Here is a 15,126-nt window from a genome sequence, read left to right as displayed (position 1 = left end):
GGGAATTGGATGGGGCATAGGACGGGGCATTGGACGGGGCATTGGACGGGGCATAGGACGGGGCATTGGACGGGGCATTGGACGGGGCATTGGACGGGGCATTGGACGGGGCATAGGACGGGGCATAGGACGGGGCATTGGACGGGGAATTGGATGGGGCATAGGACGGGGCATTGGACGGGGCATTGGACGGGGCATTGGACGGGGCATAGGACGGGGCATTGGACGGGGCATTGGACGGGGCATTGGACGGGGCATTGGACGGGGCATAGGACGGGGCATAGGACGGGGCATTGGACGGGGCATAGGTTTGTGCAAAGTGGGCTCAGACCTCTGAGTTCTCTATGAATGGCATCAAAATGCCCAATCCAACTCTCCTTAAAGACGGAGAGTTGCCTTTAATATTTCACATCATGGCATTAAACTTATATTTGCCCATGAAGACAAGCAGATGATACTACTAGGTCAAGTTACAAGTCAGATCTGTGGAAAGGTGGGCCCGCACAGTACTTTGTGAATACATGTTTTTCAAGGATTTTTGAGCAATAAAAACTCCCGTTATTGAGTAAATGCTAGATACATAAGTTTAATGCCATACTGTGGAACATTCCGGGCATAACAATAACATCTCAATGAAAACAAGTAGACGGCAGATCCCTTCAGATGAAAAGTTGCATAGTGCACTTTAACATACACAGGACAGAATACAGGTACATAGCACTGTGGCAGTCATAAATAACACATTTTTATAGATTGACAGACATGGGAAGTGAAGTCATTAACTAAACCATGACTAAAACCAGAAATTGCTGCCAGAAGGAGAGTATTAAATCATGCGATTCTGGCACCATTATGGATATAGCGGAAAGAAATGCTTTTAAGTCTTTGCTGTATGAATGAACAGTAACAGTGCATTGACAGTGCCTAATTGATTTAGGTGAACAAAGAAGATAAGGGTGGGTGGCTTTTTTTAGATCCTAAATCACAAATGTGATTTTTAGCACAATTCATTTTCATTGTTCATTCATTCATTTGCCCAGAAAAGACACTTAAATGTATCTCATTCTTTGACACTGATTGGTCGAATCCAATTGTGACTGTATAGCTGACAAACGTTAGCAGATGTTACCTTCTGTTGTTTTGAAAATGCTATATTCACTGAAAACAATGTACTAACATGTTTTATAAGTTTCACTTTCATTTTTGACACTAAATCTCTGCTCCCTTTGCTCTCCGTGTTAAGTCACTCCCCTTTCAGGCCACTGTCACAACACAATCAACGTGCATCCAATGAAACTACTGCACATCAGGTTTGTCATATTGTACAGTGTTGTATCATGTTTTACATATTTCTGGGGACTTGTGTGGGAGCATGGATGACGTAGGCTTGTGGGTGGAGCATTGCACACATTGCACAGAATCTTACAGCTGACCGTAAGAAGGGTTTGAATAGAGCCCTGGAGAGATCACTAAAATACACTAAAACCTCTTCAGGCATGTTTTTGATTGTAGAAAGGTAAAAAAAAAAAAAGAAAAAAGAAAAAAAGAAAAGAAATGATTTTGCCAAATAAAAAAAAAAAAAGTTAAAGGGGCTGTACCCAATTTTGTTTATTACTAAATTACCAATTATCAAAAAAATTCCATAGAAATACTGTCACAAGTAACGCCCAACATAAATCACTACTATGTTGTGATGTTGATATTTTGCCAGAGCCCTATTGAATGCAGTTTGAAAATACTACCCATGTTCCTATAGTAACCAGGACAACAGTGCACAGTCAGCCTGCTGCTTTCACTGGGAAAAACTTTACAATGCTGAGTCTGGAACAAAATATTTCCATCACTTTTTTTTTAGCAATTCACTGAGAAACTGCATATTAGGCGAGGGACAAGAAGGTGCCACTACCCACTCCACCTGTAAATTAAACCCAGAAAACCAAAATAGTATGACCGCTGTGGATTCAGGGAGTGAAAAACGTGTTATCAGAAAGCTTCCTCTGCGAATCTGTGTGCCCGGCGTTCCATTTGAGAGGAATGACAACAACCTGACATCCGTGAAACGTGTGCATATTTGGTGGGATTGCAAGTGCCGCCTCTGGGAACTCCGCAACGGGAAATACTTCACATAGTTTATCACTTCCCAGTCGTTTCCTTTGGCTTCTGCAGCTTTTGGTTTACTCTCAGCATGAAAGCTCTATGTTCACGCCCATCTCAAGTTCTGTATAATTTTTCATTACATATTTTTTTATGTTATGATGATCAATGTAAAACAAATAATGACCATTATTTACAGTGTGGGAGCATGGATGACGTAGGTTTGTGGGCTGAGCATTGAGCAGAATCGTACTGCTAACCACAACGAGGGTTTGAATAGAGCCCTGGGGGAGATTGCTAAATTACTAAAACTGCATGGATGACAGCTAGCAATATAATGGACTGAATAAGGGAGTGATTTCAAAACATATGACATAATATCGACCATACTTGAAATGCGTTCGGAATTTGCATAAAGATTTGAGAGAGAAAAAAAACAAAAATGCAGTACGGAGTTGGCACCAACACCTAAATTAGATCAGAGATGTCATTTTATTATTATCTATTAAAGCCTCAAATATCTTGGTGTCAATTCAGTAAAAGACATAAGTTTTCAAAAATACAGAAATGCCAATCACAGGGTTTCCCCAGTCAGAGGTTCTGCTTAGCTTTGGAGAGCAACCTGAAGGCAGTTTTATAATTGACATTCAGAGCTGACATTTAGCACTGACAAAGGCATTTATTCTATGTATTGTCAATTCAGAATATATACTAGCGTTGTCAAAAATATTGAATATCTGATACTAATCGATACTACTGAGCAGATATTGATACTAAAAACATACGCAGGACAGAAATGAACCTTTCCTAAATTGCCTTAGAATGATCTTGAGCTGTTCAAGATCACATATACCAGTATACACCCATGGATCACTATGGAACATACCTGGGCAACTGAGGGATTACATAACAATAACACCATGAGGTAATATAAAAGAAAGTACTGTATTCTATTGTCATCACTAATTATCAACATTAATAATTACATGTGTTGGACTGTGACAATGTTGTAATGACAAACAAATAAACTGGAAGTAGTAATCATATTAGAGCTTCTACCTGATGGGGCATTACATTAGACTTCACAACATGTATTGCCTAACTCTAGAGAACATGCCAAAAAAAATAAAAATAAATAAATCAACCTGAGTCTATCAAATTTCAGATTAATTACTGTGTTAAAATATAAATGACAGCATTCAAATGTAAATTGATTTTCATCTGAATGTTTGAACTTTTAGGGAGTCTATCCACATCTGGCATACATTATACACTGAAAATCCAAAATCTGAAAACTAAATAAATAAAACTACTTGTTAACACATCACATATTTAGATCACAAAATGACCTTTTATCATTTTGAAAATACTATATTTGCTGAAAACAAAATTTAAATATTGTATTCTTTCTTTCTTTCTTTCTTTATCTTTATTTATACAGGGGATGCTACACATTGCATCAGGTTTGTGAAGTTACAGAGCATTGTTTTCCATCATGGTTTTGTATATTTATGTCGCGTGGGACAGCTGAGTCTTATTTACAACGGTACTGCTAAGGAGGGTCAGAATATTGTTCAGGAGAGATTGAAAGATAGATCTTTCGTGCACATAATAATGTTCCAAGAAGTCAATTTTGCATCATACCCCTTTTCTTATTTTAAAAGATAAATTGTGAATCTAACTGCAATATTATTTGTCAGAAAAAAAAAAAAAAATCAACCCAACATCATTCACCTGAAGCTTGCACTAACAAAGATACCAGAATAGGTTAGTCACTCTGATAAAACCACAGCTATATGAAAAACACTGGCATACACCACATGGCTTTAGTCCACAGCTGTCAGAGCTCTTCTTCAAGCTTGTGTGAACACGACATGATTCATGTGAAGGTGTGGTGTCTGGGTCATGACCAATGGATTAGGTTGAGTGGTTCTTAAACTGGATAGGCCATGCCAGTATACAAATATTTTGGATAAGATTAAAGACATTTGCCTTGTGAGATCGGAAAGATCGGGATGTGTTTGGCAAAGAGATATTCCCTGTTTTTGTTTTCCTTGATATCTATAGAGATTTTTGCAAAAACATTGCTTTGTGCCAGCATCTTTACCTGAACTCCATTTTCTAAAACTGTATTGCCTTGTGCAAAGTTAATCCTGCCAGGAGGGATGGCGCATAAGACTGACAGGCGAATAGGTGCAGCCTCTGCAGTGATGCAGTCTGACCGTATCTGACCGGTAACTCTCAACTCAACTCTTCAACGTTCCTACCCTGACCTACAGTTGTGAGCTGTGGGAAATGATCGAAAAAACAAGATCATGGGTACAAGCGGTTGAAATGATTCCTTAGAGACAGGATGCGGAGCTCAGTCACACAGGAGGAGCTTTGAGTAGAGCCTCTGCTCTTCCATGTCGAGAAGAGCCAGCTGAGGAGGCTCGGCATTTGTTTTGGAGGAGGCTCAGTGGTAGATCCAGGACACACTGGAGGTACTATGTTTCTCGGCGGGCCTGGGAACACCTTGGGGTACCCCAGCAGGACCTGGAGGAAGTGTCCGAGGTTAGGGAAGTCTGGGAGTCCCCGGTTAAGCTGCTGCCCCCACAACCCATCCCAGGCTAAGTGAAAGAAGATGGATGGATGACAACTTAACAGCCCAAAATCAAAAGGAGCACTTTTGAGTGACAAGAGAAGATGACTTTGGATTACTAAATTAATGAAACAAGCATGAATGAAACAAAATACAACTCCAGGTATGTTCTTGATGATAAGTCAACAGTATAACATGGTTAAAATGTCAAAAAGTCTATTTTGCATAATATGTGTTCTTAAAACCTCCATGGAGCTATGAAGGTAACAATTTCAGGCTGTCAAATCAGGAAGTAATCATTTGCCTGAGAATAGGCCAGAACTGTGCAGAAGAGACCCCACTCATGGTAAGTATTAATGTTTCTTGAGGTATGTTTTTAACAATAAAAACACTTGTACCCATCTTGAATTTATTCAATTACGTTTAATGCCAAGCCGTGAAATATTTCAGCCAAAGCAATAACATCTCCATGGAGGCACGTAGGTGGCTGAAATTCCACTAGAAAAGTGACAGTGCAACTTTAAGAGATTACAATCCTTGGTCTGCAAGTTCAATCAGTTTTAGGAAATCTAGGCCACGTCACAGGACAAAGTGAACCAAACAGCGTAGACAGGGGATCAGCAGTCTGGGTGGAAGGGACAATACTTTTGTGCACCCTGAGTGCCCTGTCTGGGATTTGCTCTGACCATATTTATGTCATTGTGTGGTCAATCTGGGCCAGCCACATGCACAGCTGTGGGAAGTGGGCTTTTGTGCCTGGGATTCACCCTGGAGCCACAGAAATATGAAAGTCGCAGCAAAAGAAATTCCACACAGTAGTGCACCGTATCTCCAAAACAGAACGTACTGCGGTTACATATGGAAATTACATGAATGAGTAAAGGCTTGGATGGAATTTTTTTTTTTTTAATTGACGATAAAGGTTTTGCAATTGAGTAATTTTCACATAGAACTCAGTCTGCCTTTTGACATTTTGATGGATGTGAACCATATGGAAGCAACTGCTTGGGATATTCTATTCAATTCGATGCCCAAAATCACAACAGCAGTAGGCTCTCAGGGCTTAAAACTGATTTACCCAACAGAAAGAAAATCGGTTAATCTGCTTGTCTGATACTGACCGATGGCTGTTTCACTAACATTCACAGGAAACAAGCAAATGGAATTGTCCCAGGACATTTATCCAATCAGAGACATTGCTGAATGATAACTCTATGGAAACAACAGCCATCGACTATCCCTGAATGTAGTTTCACTGTCATGGTTCAACAACAGAGTGAAAGAAGGGACTACGTGGGTGGCGCCAACAGTTCAAACTGAAACATGTTCCTCACTCATGAGTCAAAATCAGGATCAGGGTAACATACAAAATGCCTGTGGTTTGCATATACAGTGGTCTGTTGTTTATCGCGGGGGCTTAGAGATTTTCATGGTCAATGTTGTTACTTTGAGGTAGATAAAACAGAAAATACAAATATTGGCCCAGTCTCTCTCTGTGGCTGCAGGTCTTCACCTATATCAAATACCACCATATCATATATACACCCCAAAAAATGCTGGGTCATCTTTTCTACCCATTGCTGGATTAGGGCAGGTGGTTATTTTCACAGAGTTGGGTAGATTTGCCTATTCCAAATGCTGGGTCAACAAGTTGGGTCATTTTTGCCGCCTTTCGTTTGCTGTACCCAGTGGTCTGGGTCAAATCTTCTCAAACAATTCAGCAAAATGGGTCAAATATAGACTCTTAAACTGTCCTCGGCAGCTGTTGCGCACCTTCTCTGATGGTCTCAGAGGAACGTCAGATAAAGTAATAAAACATGTATAAATACCAGCTTTATTTTGGATGTGAATGTTTCTTCTTCTTAAATCCACAGTTTGGTTTAGGCTTTTCAAACTATATTCCACCTTGAAACACTATTTCTCTCTCTGCTCCCACAGTGGAATGTCTGACGACTGAAGCTCCAGAATCTGAGATAAACCAACTAAACGCTCAAGCTTCTGTCACTCCACCAAGCAACGAGTACAAACTACAAAGAGGACAATCAATCATTTTATTGTTGAATCAATTATGTGCTGCTGTTAAGCACTGTGGTCAGTATAAACATGAACCCATTTAATGGGTAGAATTAACCCAGCAGAATAGTTAAATATAACCCAGAATTGAGTAGAAATATAACCCAAAAAGTTGGGTTAAAATAATAACCCAAACTGCTGGGTAAGGATAATAATGTTGGTCCAGTAATGACCCAACTCTGGGTTATTCTTTTATACAGGTTGGATTATTTTTAACCCAGCATTTTTTTAGTTTGTACACAAAAAAATGCTATTCAAATAGGTAATTAGAGAACTTTTGCCAGTTGAAAAGATATAATAATCTGTTTTGAATTGTTAATAGCTATGACACTGTTGATATTTTCATCATTCTGAAACCAGTGGCTAGAGAAATGTAGATTTGTTCGGGTGGTTTTCAGATACAAGGATGTGATCACATCATGCTCCAAGAAAGCCAATTTTCCCTATTGATAACATTGTACTTTGCCATGAAAATATTGAACCTGATCATTTATAATTTTTGACTAGAAAAAATAAGAAAACTTAAATGTACCATCAGATACACACATTTCCCTTAACTAGACACAAGGCTTAACAGATACCTTTTACTATTTGTTTAGTAATTTGTTTAGCAATTCCTGAAATTATCCAAATGAATGTAGTGAAGGTGTATGGAGTTTAAAAACATGTCCTGTATTACCATATGACATCACAAGGTGGAGTGTTTTCTGTTTGAGAGAAGAACTCAGCCTAAATATGCAGTGTTTGTGTGTTAAACGTGTGAATGAAACAGAACAACTCCAGGTATGTTTGTGATGAGAAAACAACATTATAACAGATCAATATCTAGCGTAATGGGCCATTTCTATATGATTGGTTTATGGGATGTTGTGATGTCATCTGAAACTCAGCAATAACCAGTCAACAGTAAAGCCTATTAAGCCTCTCCGGTGCTGCTGGAGTGCCGCTGTGCCTGCCTCCATTAGTGCTGGGTAGAGTTTCTACAGTCAGTCATTTGGTCTATTCCCTGTACTGTCTGCCAGAGGAACTGCTCACACTCACAACGTTAACATCAACACCCGGGGCCCATTAACAACCGCGAAATTATAGCAGGCTTCCCACAGTGTCAAACAATGTGCACGTAACAAGATGGATTATGACGCTAACATTCTACTGGGGGGACAAGGTGCAATCAAAAGTTCATGGCGGTGACAGTGTATTTAAAGAGGGACTAAACACACAAACTGCGCCAAAAGACACATTTCAAATAGAGCAGTGAAACTAGGCAGTACCTGGAAGACTAAAGGGGAGAGTTAAAGGGGAATGGAGAGGGGTGGGAGTGGTCTGGACATATGAGGAACAGTGTGACTGGTCCCCACTTCAAACTCCGTCCCTGACATTAAATAATAGTACTTTGTTTATAGTACCCTGTGGTGTTATATTTGTGTAATCCTGTCCAGGTCCCATAGCATGTACTAGTCTATGTGGTTTTACTTGTTCTGATACAGCTCAAGGTCATTTTAACACATTCCTGTCCTGTGAATATGAGTTTTTTAGTATTGGTAAATAAGTATCTAGTTTCAATACTAGTTTTAGTATGCAGCCAGGGGTTTGTAATCTGAAACATAGCTGTAATCAGGGCAGTCTTGTGTAATGTCACCAAGTAGTTGAAATCACGGTGGCCACTGGAGATAGCACAAGCAAATTTACCTAAAAATGGCAAAAAAAAAAAAAAAAAAAAAAAAGCAAAGCAAAAACAAGTGGATTTAGAATTTAGTTCCACTTCAAAGTATAAGTGAAAGGAATTTTGAACTTGAAACACATATTTACTTTTCATCATGGAGTTGATGGAGGGGAGAGGGATTTACATGACTCTTAAAATCACACAAATTTAACTTGTAAAAATGTACTAGTAACAGGCCTGTCACAATAAATACTATATCGACTTATCGTTCAACATATGACAGATGGAACAATAGATTTTGGGCTCAATATTTATCATGTGCACATTTTCTTGTTTATTTTTGGGCTATATAATAAAACTTGAGCCGTAGAAGGTTGAATTAATAACTTATAACTTAATAAGACATTACAGACTCAAACTAAAACTAGTATTAAAGTGTTTCATTCTGCTGTTTATCGCAGCTTGTGTTTTTTTTTACAATATTGTAGATTCAGAATAGTTTTTGCGGTATAAATCTGCTCTTAGGTTACTGTGTCAGTGGCATAAATGAGTTTCAATATTATCGTTCGTCTATATTTCTTCAGCAATGTATCGCAAATGTGTTATCGTGGCAGGCCTAACTACTACAATGACTAACAATAATGAACATATTTTTGTCAGGATTTTGCTACAGTAGAAATTACAGCAGATTAAATAAATAAATAAATAAATAAAATTTGATGTAAAAACTATCTCATTTTACTTGGGTTATTCCAATTCACCGATCCGATACCATACTGACAGAGCAGTTTACTGCTTGTGGCTACAGCTTATGTTCAGGGCAGCTAAAATGCTCGAGATTCTACAGACACTACAAATACTAATAATAACAGAAAACATATGTGTTTGGAGTGGAAGCTAAAGTTCAAATTGACTGCAGAGATTGCCTGACAGCAGTGCTATATCGACTTTGTTTATCATGTATAATTAGCCTCATGTGCTCTGTGGATGTCTTTTTAGAGGCCACACAGTTTGCTTCATCCACACAATGGTATCAAATTACCCTGTTTTTTACAATTACTTACAGAGACTATTCCACCATGTTCGCCATTTTCTTCTTCCATTTTTCTTTCTCTTCTGGTGTTATCACCATATTAAATTTCAAACTTGATCTCGAAACTAAGGAATAGACTTGGAATAGACTGATTTCAATACCACGATGATGACAAAAAACAATCTTTATTTAGACAGCAGAAAGTGATTTTCAGCATTAAATATTACCACGTGGTGTTATATCTGTGTAATCCCTCAGTCATTCAGCTATGTTCCACAGTGGTCCATGGGCGTGTACTAGTCTATGTGTCTTATACTTATTCTGATGCAGCTCAAGATCATTCTAAAGCTATTCAGGAAAGGTTCATTTCTATCCTGTGAATGTGACTTTTTAGTATTGATACCTGCTCAAATGAGTATCTAGTTTCAATACTAGTTTTAGTATCGATTAAGATCAGATTTTTGATACTTTTGGCCTACTTTTTGTTCCAAAACTGTATACTTTAACAAGGCCTGAACTGTATATTTCATTCAATTTCGTGCCCCTATAAGTGCTGTGACGTATGAAACTATAAATAAAATAAGACCACATTTCTAAAATGTGTGTTACATAGCAACACTCATGCATACTCCACCAGTTTGTCAGGATAAACTGTCTCTCATTGTGTGCTGCGGTCGTTGGGTTGTTTTCCTGCATTCTGGTGTCATTTAAGGCTCCGTTAGCGTTATGAAACTAGTGGAGCGAGTCATTAAAACTGTGAGCGGATTTTATATTCTGCCAGCATCTCCTGTCTGAAATCTGTAATCTACTCTGCTCAAAAGATCTCTCATTTCTCCTATAAACTCTACAATTAAACATATCATCTTTGAAATGTTCCCCTAGGCCAGAGCTCATTCAAACATCACACATTTTCTGGTCACAGTTTGCGTGCTTGTAGTTAATTCGCAGCAAGGACTTGAGCGGCTTATGTGAATAAACAAATGCTTTAGCAAAAGGCTGATTTGTATAAAGTTGGGAGCAGTTTAAAGGCCCTCCTGTTTGTTTTGTGTGAAATCCTGGCTAACTTGCTGACTCACGGATGATGCAGTTATGGAAGATTTTAAATAAAACATCACAAACATGTCGGCAGTCACTCAGCAGAGATTTACAGTTCTACCAAACCAGACATCTACAGTCAAAACTACACTGTGTGTGGTGTGCAAAAGCCTGAATCATACGGAAATTCAGCATCTATTGCTAGTAACATACCATCCGGTTTGCAAGTGCTGATGACTGATATACAGTATAAGCCAGAAAATGTGTAGTAGTAGGCCTAAATAAGCGTTAAATGTTTATTGTATTGTTAATAAGTAAAATATTACTCGATTTTGCCATTTTTCACTAGCAATGGATGGATCAATACCAAAACATTGCTATATCAATACTGACTGAGGAATCAAATCAATTTGTTCGAGCTCAAAATGTCTACAAAATTTCAGTTTTAATGTATTTGAAATACATAATTTTTATTTTCGTTTACCTGCACATAGATTTATTTTTCTTATCAGTTCAGGCTGGGGTCTAGCAAAGATAATTAAAGTAAAAATTATTTGTAATAGAGGAATTTCATTGCATTCTAATACAAAACTCAGATCGCAATACTTGACGTATTATTACTTGTCATTGTATCAAAACAAAAATCATAATTTTGACAAAACAGCCTGGAAGCCCCATCTGTGACCCGTCTATTCACCACTTCTCCAGAGTTTATCTGCTCTTCAGCCTTCCCAAATTAAACCCTATGACATGTGCTTGCCCACTTCAGTTTGTGCTGCGTCACACCTCCTCCCCAGCGCTCCCTGGGCATCCCATCATCTCATCGTCTCCTTCACGCAACTCAGCCTCACCTCCAACACCTCCATTGTCCAGGCCCCAGGGTGGAGACATCTCCTAAACATCATCCAACTGGCACTGGCCCTTCATCGCGATGTCTTCTGCCTGAGCGCCAAAGATAACACATTCAATACAGCTTACTAATACTTTTCTTTTGTGTCTGTCAGTCTTTCCAGGTTGGAATAGCAATTTGATTTTTTTTACCCCCAGAAAATCGTGCAGCCCTAGTTCTTAATATAAAATGCATTTTACAAGTAATGCAACCGTGTAATAGGGAATCAAGAATCTAGAAATAGCATATGCCCAATCTAACTTCCCGAGCACAATCTTTAGACATTTACAGTAGCAGGCCCTTTCAGAAGTGCAGGGAAATATGCAGCCATCACAGCTAAGTGGATGAGTCATTATTTCCATCGGCCTGGATCTCACCATAGTCCAGGCAGAGGAGGTGGAGACAGCTCATCTCACCTTTAGCATGTCCTTAGCCCTTCACTCATGACTGATAGTAGGGTTTAGATGAGAGAAAGAGAGCCAATGTAAAGAACTGCATCCACTTTAGACGATGTTCACACCTGCACACACTACTGGGACTAGGTCTGTCACAATAAAGACTATACTGAGTTATCGTTCAATATATGAAACTGGAGCTGAATATTTTGAGGCTCAATATTTATCCTGGGGACTTTTTCTTTGCAAAATTAGAAATATTTTGGTAATTTTTGTTATAATACGCTAAGATTTGTAGAGGGTTGAAAGAGTAACTTCTATTGCTAATTATCAGTACAGAACATTGACTTTATACAGCCTATGATACAGAAGCAGAGCAAGCAACACGAGTGAGAGCTATTATTAATATTATTATTATTATTATTGAGCAACATTTCATTTAGATTATACATAATTTAAAAATGGTAAACACACTCTCTGTTATTAGTTTGTACATAAAATGAGTTGACATTGGCTCGTTTACTATGTATTTAATATATCCAGATCCAAAAGTTTCAGATGCCATAAAAGAGCCGAAAGTCCCGTCACTAGTTTCAATATTATCATTTATCGCAGCATATCTCTATAGCAATATATCGTGCTTCAAAATGTGTTATTGTGACAGGCCTAATTGGGACTATACTGGAACTAACCAGGGTAATCTCCAAAACAGGGCCGTCTACATGGCATGATACCAGGGTTAAACAAATGTGTGTGTGATTTTTCTGACAAGCATTGTGACTGGAATTAGATTTGCAATTTCTGTTTTAAATGTGAGACTTGTTTTAGTGCCAATTTTAAAAACAAACATCCAGGAGCATAAACACTGAAAGAAATAAGAAATATGAACTACTAAACAAAGAGAATAATCCCATGCATTTCAGAAATAGTGAAAGAACTGTCATTTGCAGAGATAATTAGCTTTAAATACATAATTCCAGTGTATTTAGATTTTTTGGTGGTTAACCGACTCTGAGTGGAAGGGTTTAGTGTAGGAATAGGTCAATCAACCCCACTGTATTTGAATGGGGAGCATCATAACCAAACCAGTTAGCAAGTTGGCAAATGTTAGCTTACGAAATGCACAAGTACTGGTTTCTTTGATGAGAGTTAAACCTCAACATGACTGTATAATAAAAAAGCGCAAGCATCTTTGATCGAGAATCATGAATTATGTCAGAATTTAGTATTTAGGCTCCGATCACTGGGAGTAGTTATATTCTAAGAACTCTGTGAAGTTCCCTCAGAAGAAAGTGTGACAGGCACCATCCCCACCTGCCGCTATCCCCTCACACTTGACATAAAAGGAGTCTATGAAGAAAAAATAAAAATAAAAAAACACTTGGGAAATCTTTCACTTTGAATTTTAGCTTCAACTAATCTGATAATCTCACTGCAACTCCAAGATTTAAACAGTACTAAGTTGTTTGAGAAGAATCAGTGAGTTGACCCACTTATCCAAATGTGTGTTGGTATAAGGTTTAGAATGTGTGTTAGAAATCAAATCATAATCATTTGACTTCTGTAGAAAAAAATAAACCAGGCCTCTGTATCACCAGTGGCTAAAGTGCTCTGAGCGCCTTGAAGGTGGAATATCACTATAAAAATGGGGTGTTTACCAATTAATGTGTGTGTGTTAATAACAAAAAAAAGGAAAAATACTGGATTAGATTTTCAAATTTCCATTAGGTTAGGTCCCAATAATACATTTTGAAGTGTGACATATTGATGGGAGTAAATATAGACAGTAAACGATAATGTTGAAACTAATTTATACGACTGACACAAAAACCCAAGAGCAGATTAAAACCACAAAAACTATTCTAAATCATAAGCTGCAATAAACAGTGGACTTTAGTACTTAGTTTGCATGTGTAATGAGTCACTGAAGTTATTTATTCAAACTTTTTACGGCTTAAATATTATTATATAGCAAAAAAACCCCAAAAATGTCAGAGTAGTTCAAAGAAAAAAGTACATATGATAAATACTGTCCCCCAAAAATATTGTTCCAGCTTTCATGACAGGACACTATACAATTATGAAAATGGAGTTGGTACACAGGTCAGGATTCTGTCGTAGTATTTGCCGTCGTCAGTTGAAAAGGACAGATCAATATGGCAACTTTGTGAAATCAAATCAGTGATAAGGTACAACATTTGCAATCAATCTCTCATAGTTACTGGCCTATGCCCTCAACCTGAAATTATTCTAGAACAGACATGTGCAAACTATGGCCCGGGGCCCACACATGGCCCTTTGGATTTATTAATCCGGTCCGCCGAACGTGACCAAATTATATTAAAATAGGTAAGGGTAAACCTTTTTCAAAGTTTTTTCTACTGTGTTTATTTAACTGAAATTTAATAAATATTTGGAAAACAATTTGTACAAAGAGCCTTGCATAATCATGCTTTGCTCCATGTTACAGGCCAAATCTCTAATGCAGGGGTGTCCAAACTTTTTGCAAAGAGGGCCACATTTGGTGCGGTAAAAATGTTTGGGGGCCTGATCGGCCTGATCATTCTTTGAACCATCAATATTAAATGCAAATTAACAATTTAATTATTTTTTTACTTTTTCTTGCAAATGGCTTTCACCTTTCAAAAACCAAATGAATGTAAAAAAAAAAAGTAAACATTTAAACTGTGGTTTTGATAATCACAATATTAATTCATTAATTCACTGAGATTTTAAAATGTATTCACCTCAGAAGGCAAACAAATAACTTGCCTGCACTAATGTGAAGGGTGAAACTGAGATCTGAACTGTACTAAATAAACCAGGTCTGGCTCAAAGTGGTTTTGATGAGCAGAATGTCACACAGGTGAGAGTCAGTTAGACTTGTCCTCGCACAGTTCTTGTTAAAGTTCATAACCAAGAACGTCTTCTCACACAAATATGTCAAACCAAACAAACTCAGCATTTTCTTAGCAACGATTCAAATTTCTTTAAACTTGTCTTTATCCAGTTGGCGATAAAATTCAGTGAGCTTGAACACGTATATTTTACACTGGTCAACAGTGCTGACGGGCCACACATAATTGTTTTTATTCCAGAGGCATGGGGGCCAGTAGAAATTTGTGCACGGGCCGCAATTGGCCCCCGGGCCGGACTTTGGGTATGCCTGCTCTAATGTAATATATACAATACATATATCCTGGCCCGGTCCCTCTGTCAAATTTTAGAACCCGTTGTGGCCTGTATGTCAAAAGGTTTGCCCACCCCTGGTCTAGAATGTTGTGCATGCGACCCATGAAAATATATTCTAGTAGCAGCATCTTTAAGACCGCAAAACAGCACACAAGATTTCTAATTGGGATA

General features: G+C 38.1%; 1 protein-coding gene across 7 annotated transcripts in view; it reads right to left on the bottom strand.

Annotated features, from left to right (window-relative positions):
- The window catches only part of thrb (thyroid hormone receptor beta), a 120,679-nt gene that overhangs the window by 71,887 nt on the left and 33,666 nt on the right, over nt 1-15,126 (bottom strand). Inside the window, exon 1 of one of the 7 annotated variants that reach the window (XM_055225562.1) lies at nt 11,331-11,421. The exons of the other annotated variants lie outside the window; for them this stretch is intronic. The gene's annotated coding sequence lies outside the window, so the exon portion shown is untranslated. Of the gene's footprint in view, nt 1-11,330; nt 11,422-15,126 lie in introns of those variants that run through there. 7 annotated transcript variants of the gene reach the window in all.

Source organism: Periophthalmus magnuspinnatus, chromosome 11 (assembly GCF_009829125.3).
Source record: "Periophthalmus magnuspinnatus isolate fPerMag1 chromosome 11, fPerMag1.2.pri, whole genome shotgun sequence".
In the NCBI taxonomy this organism is placed as follows: domain Eukaryota; kingdom Metazoa; phylum Chordata; class Actinopteri; order Gobiiformes; family Gobiidae; genus Periophthalmus; species Periophthalmus magnuspinnatus.
The sequence above is the reverse complement of the archived record's forward strand: the minus strand, read 5'-3'. Positions and strand labels throughout refer to the sequence as shown.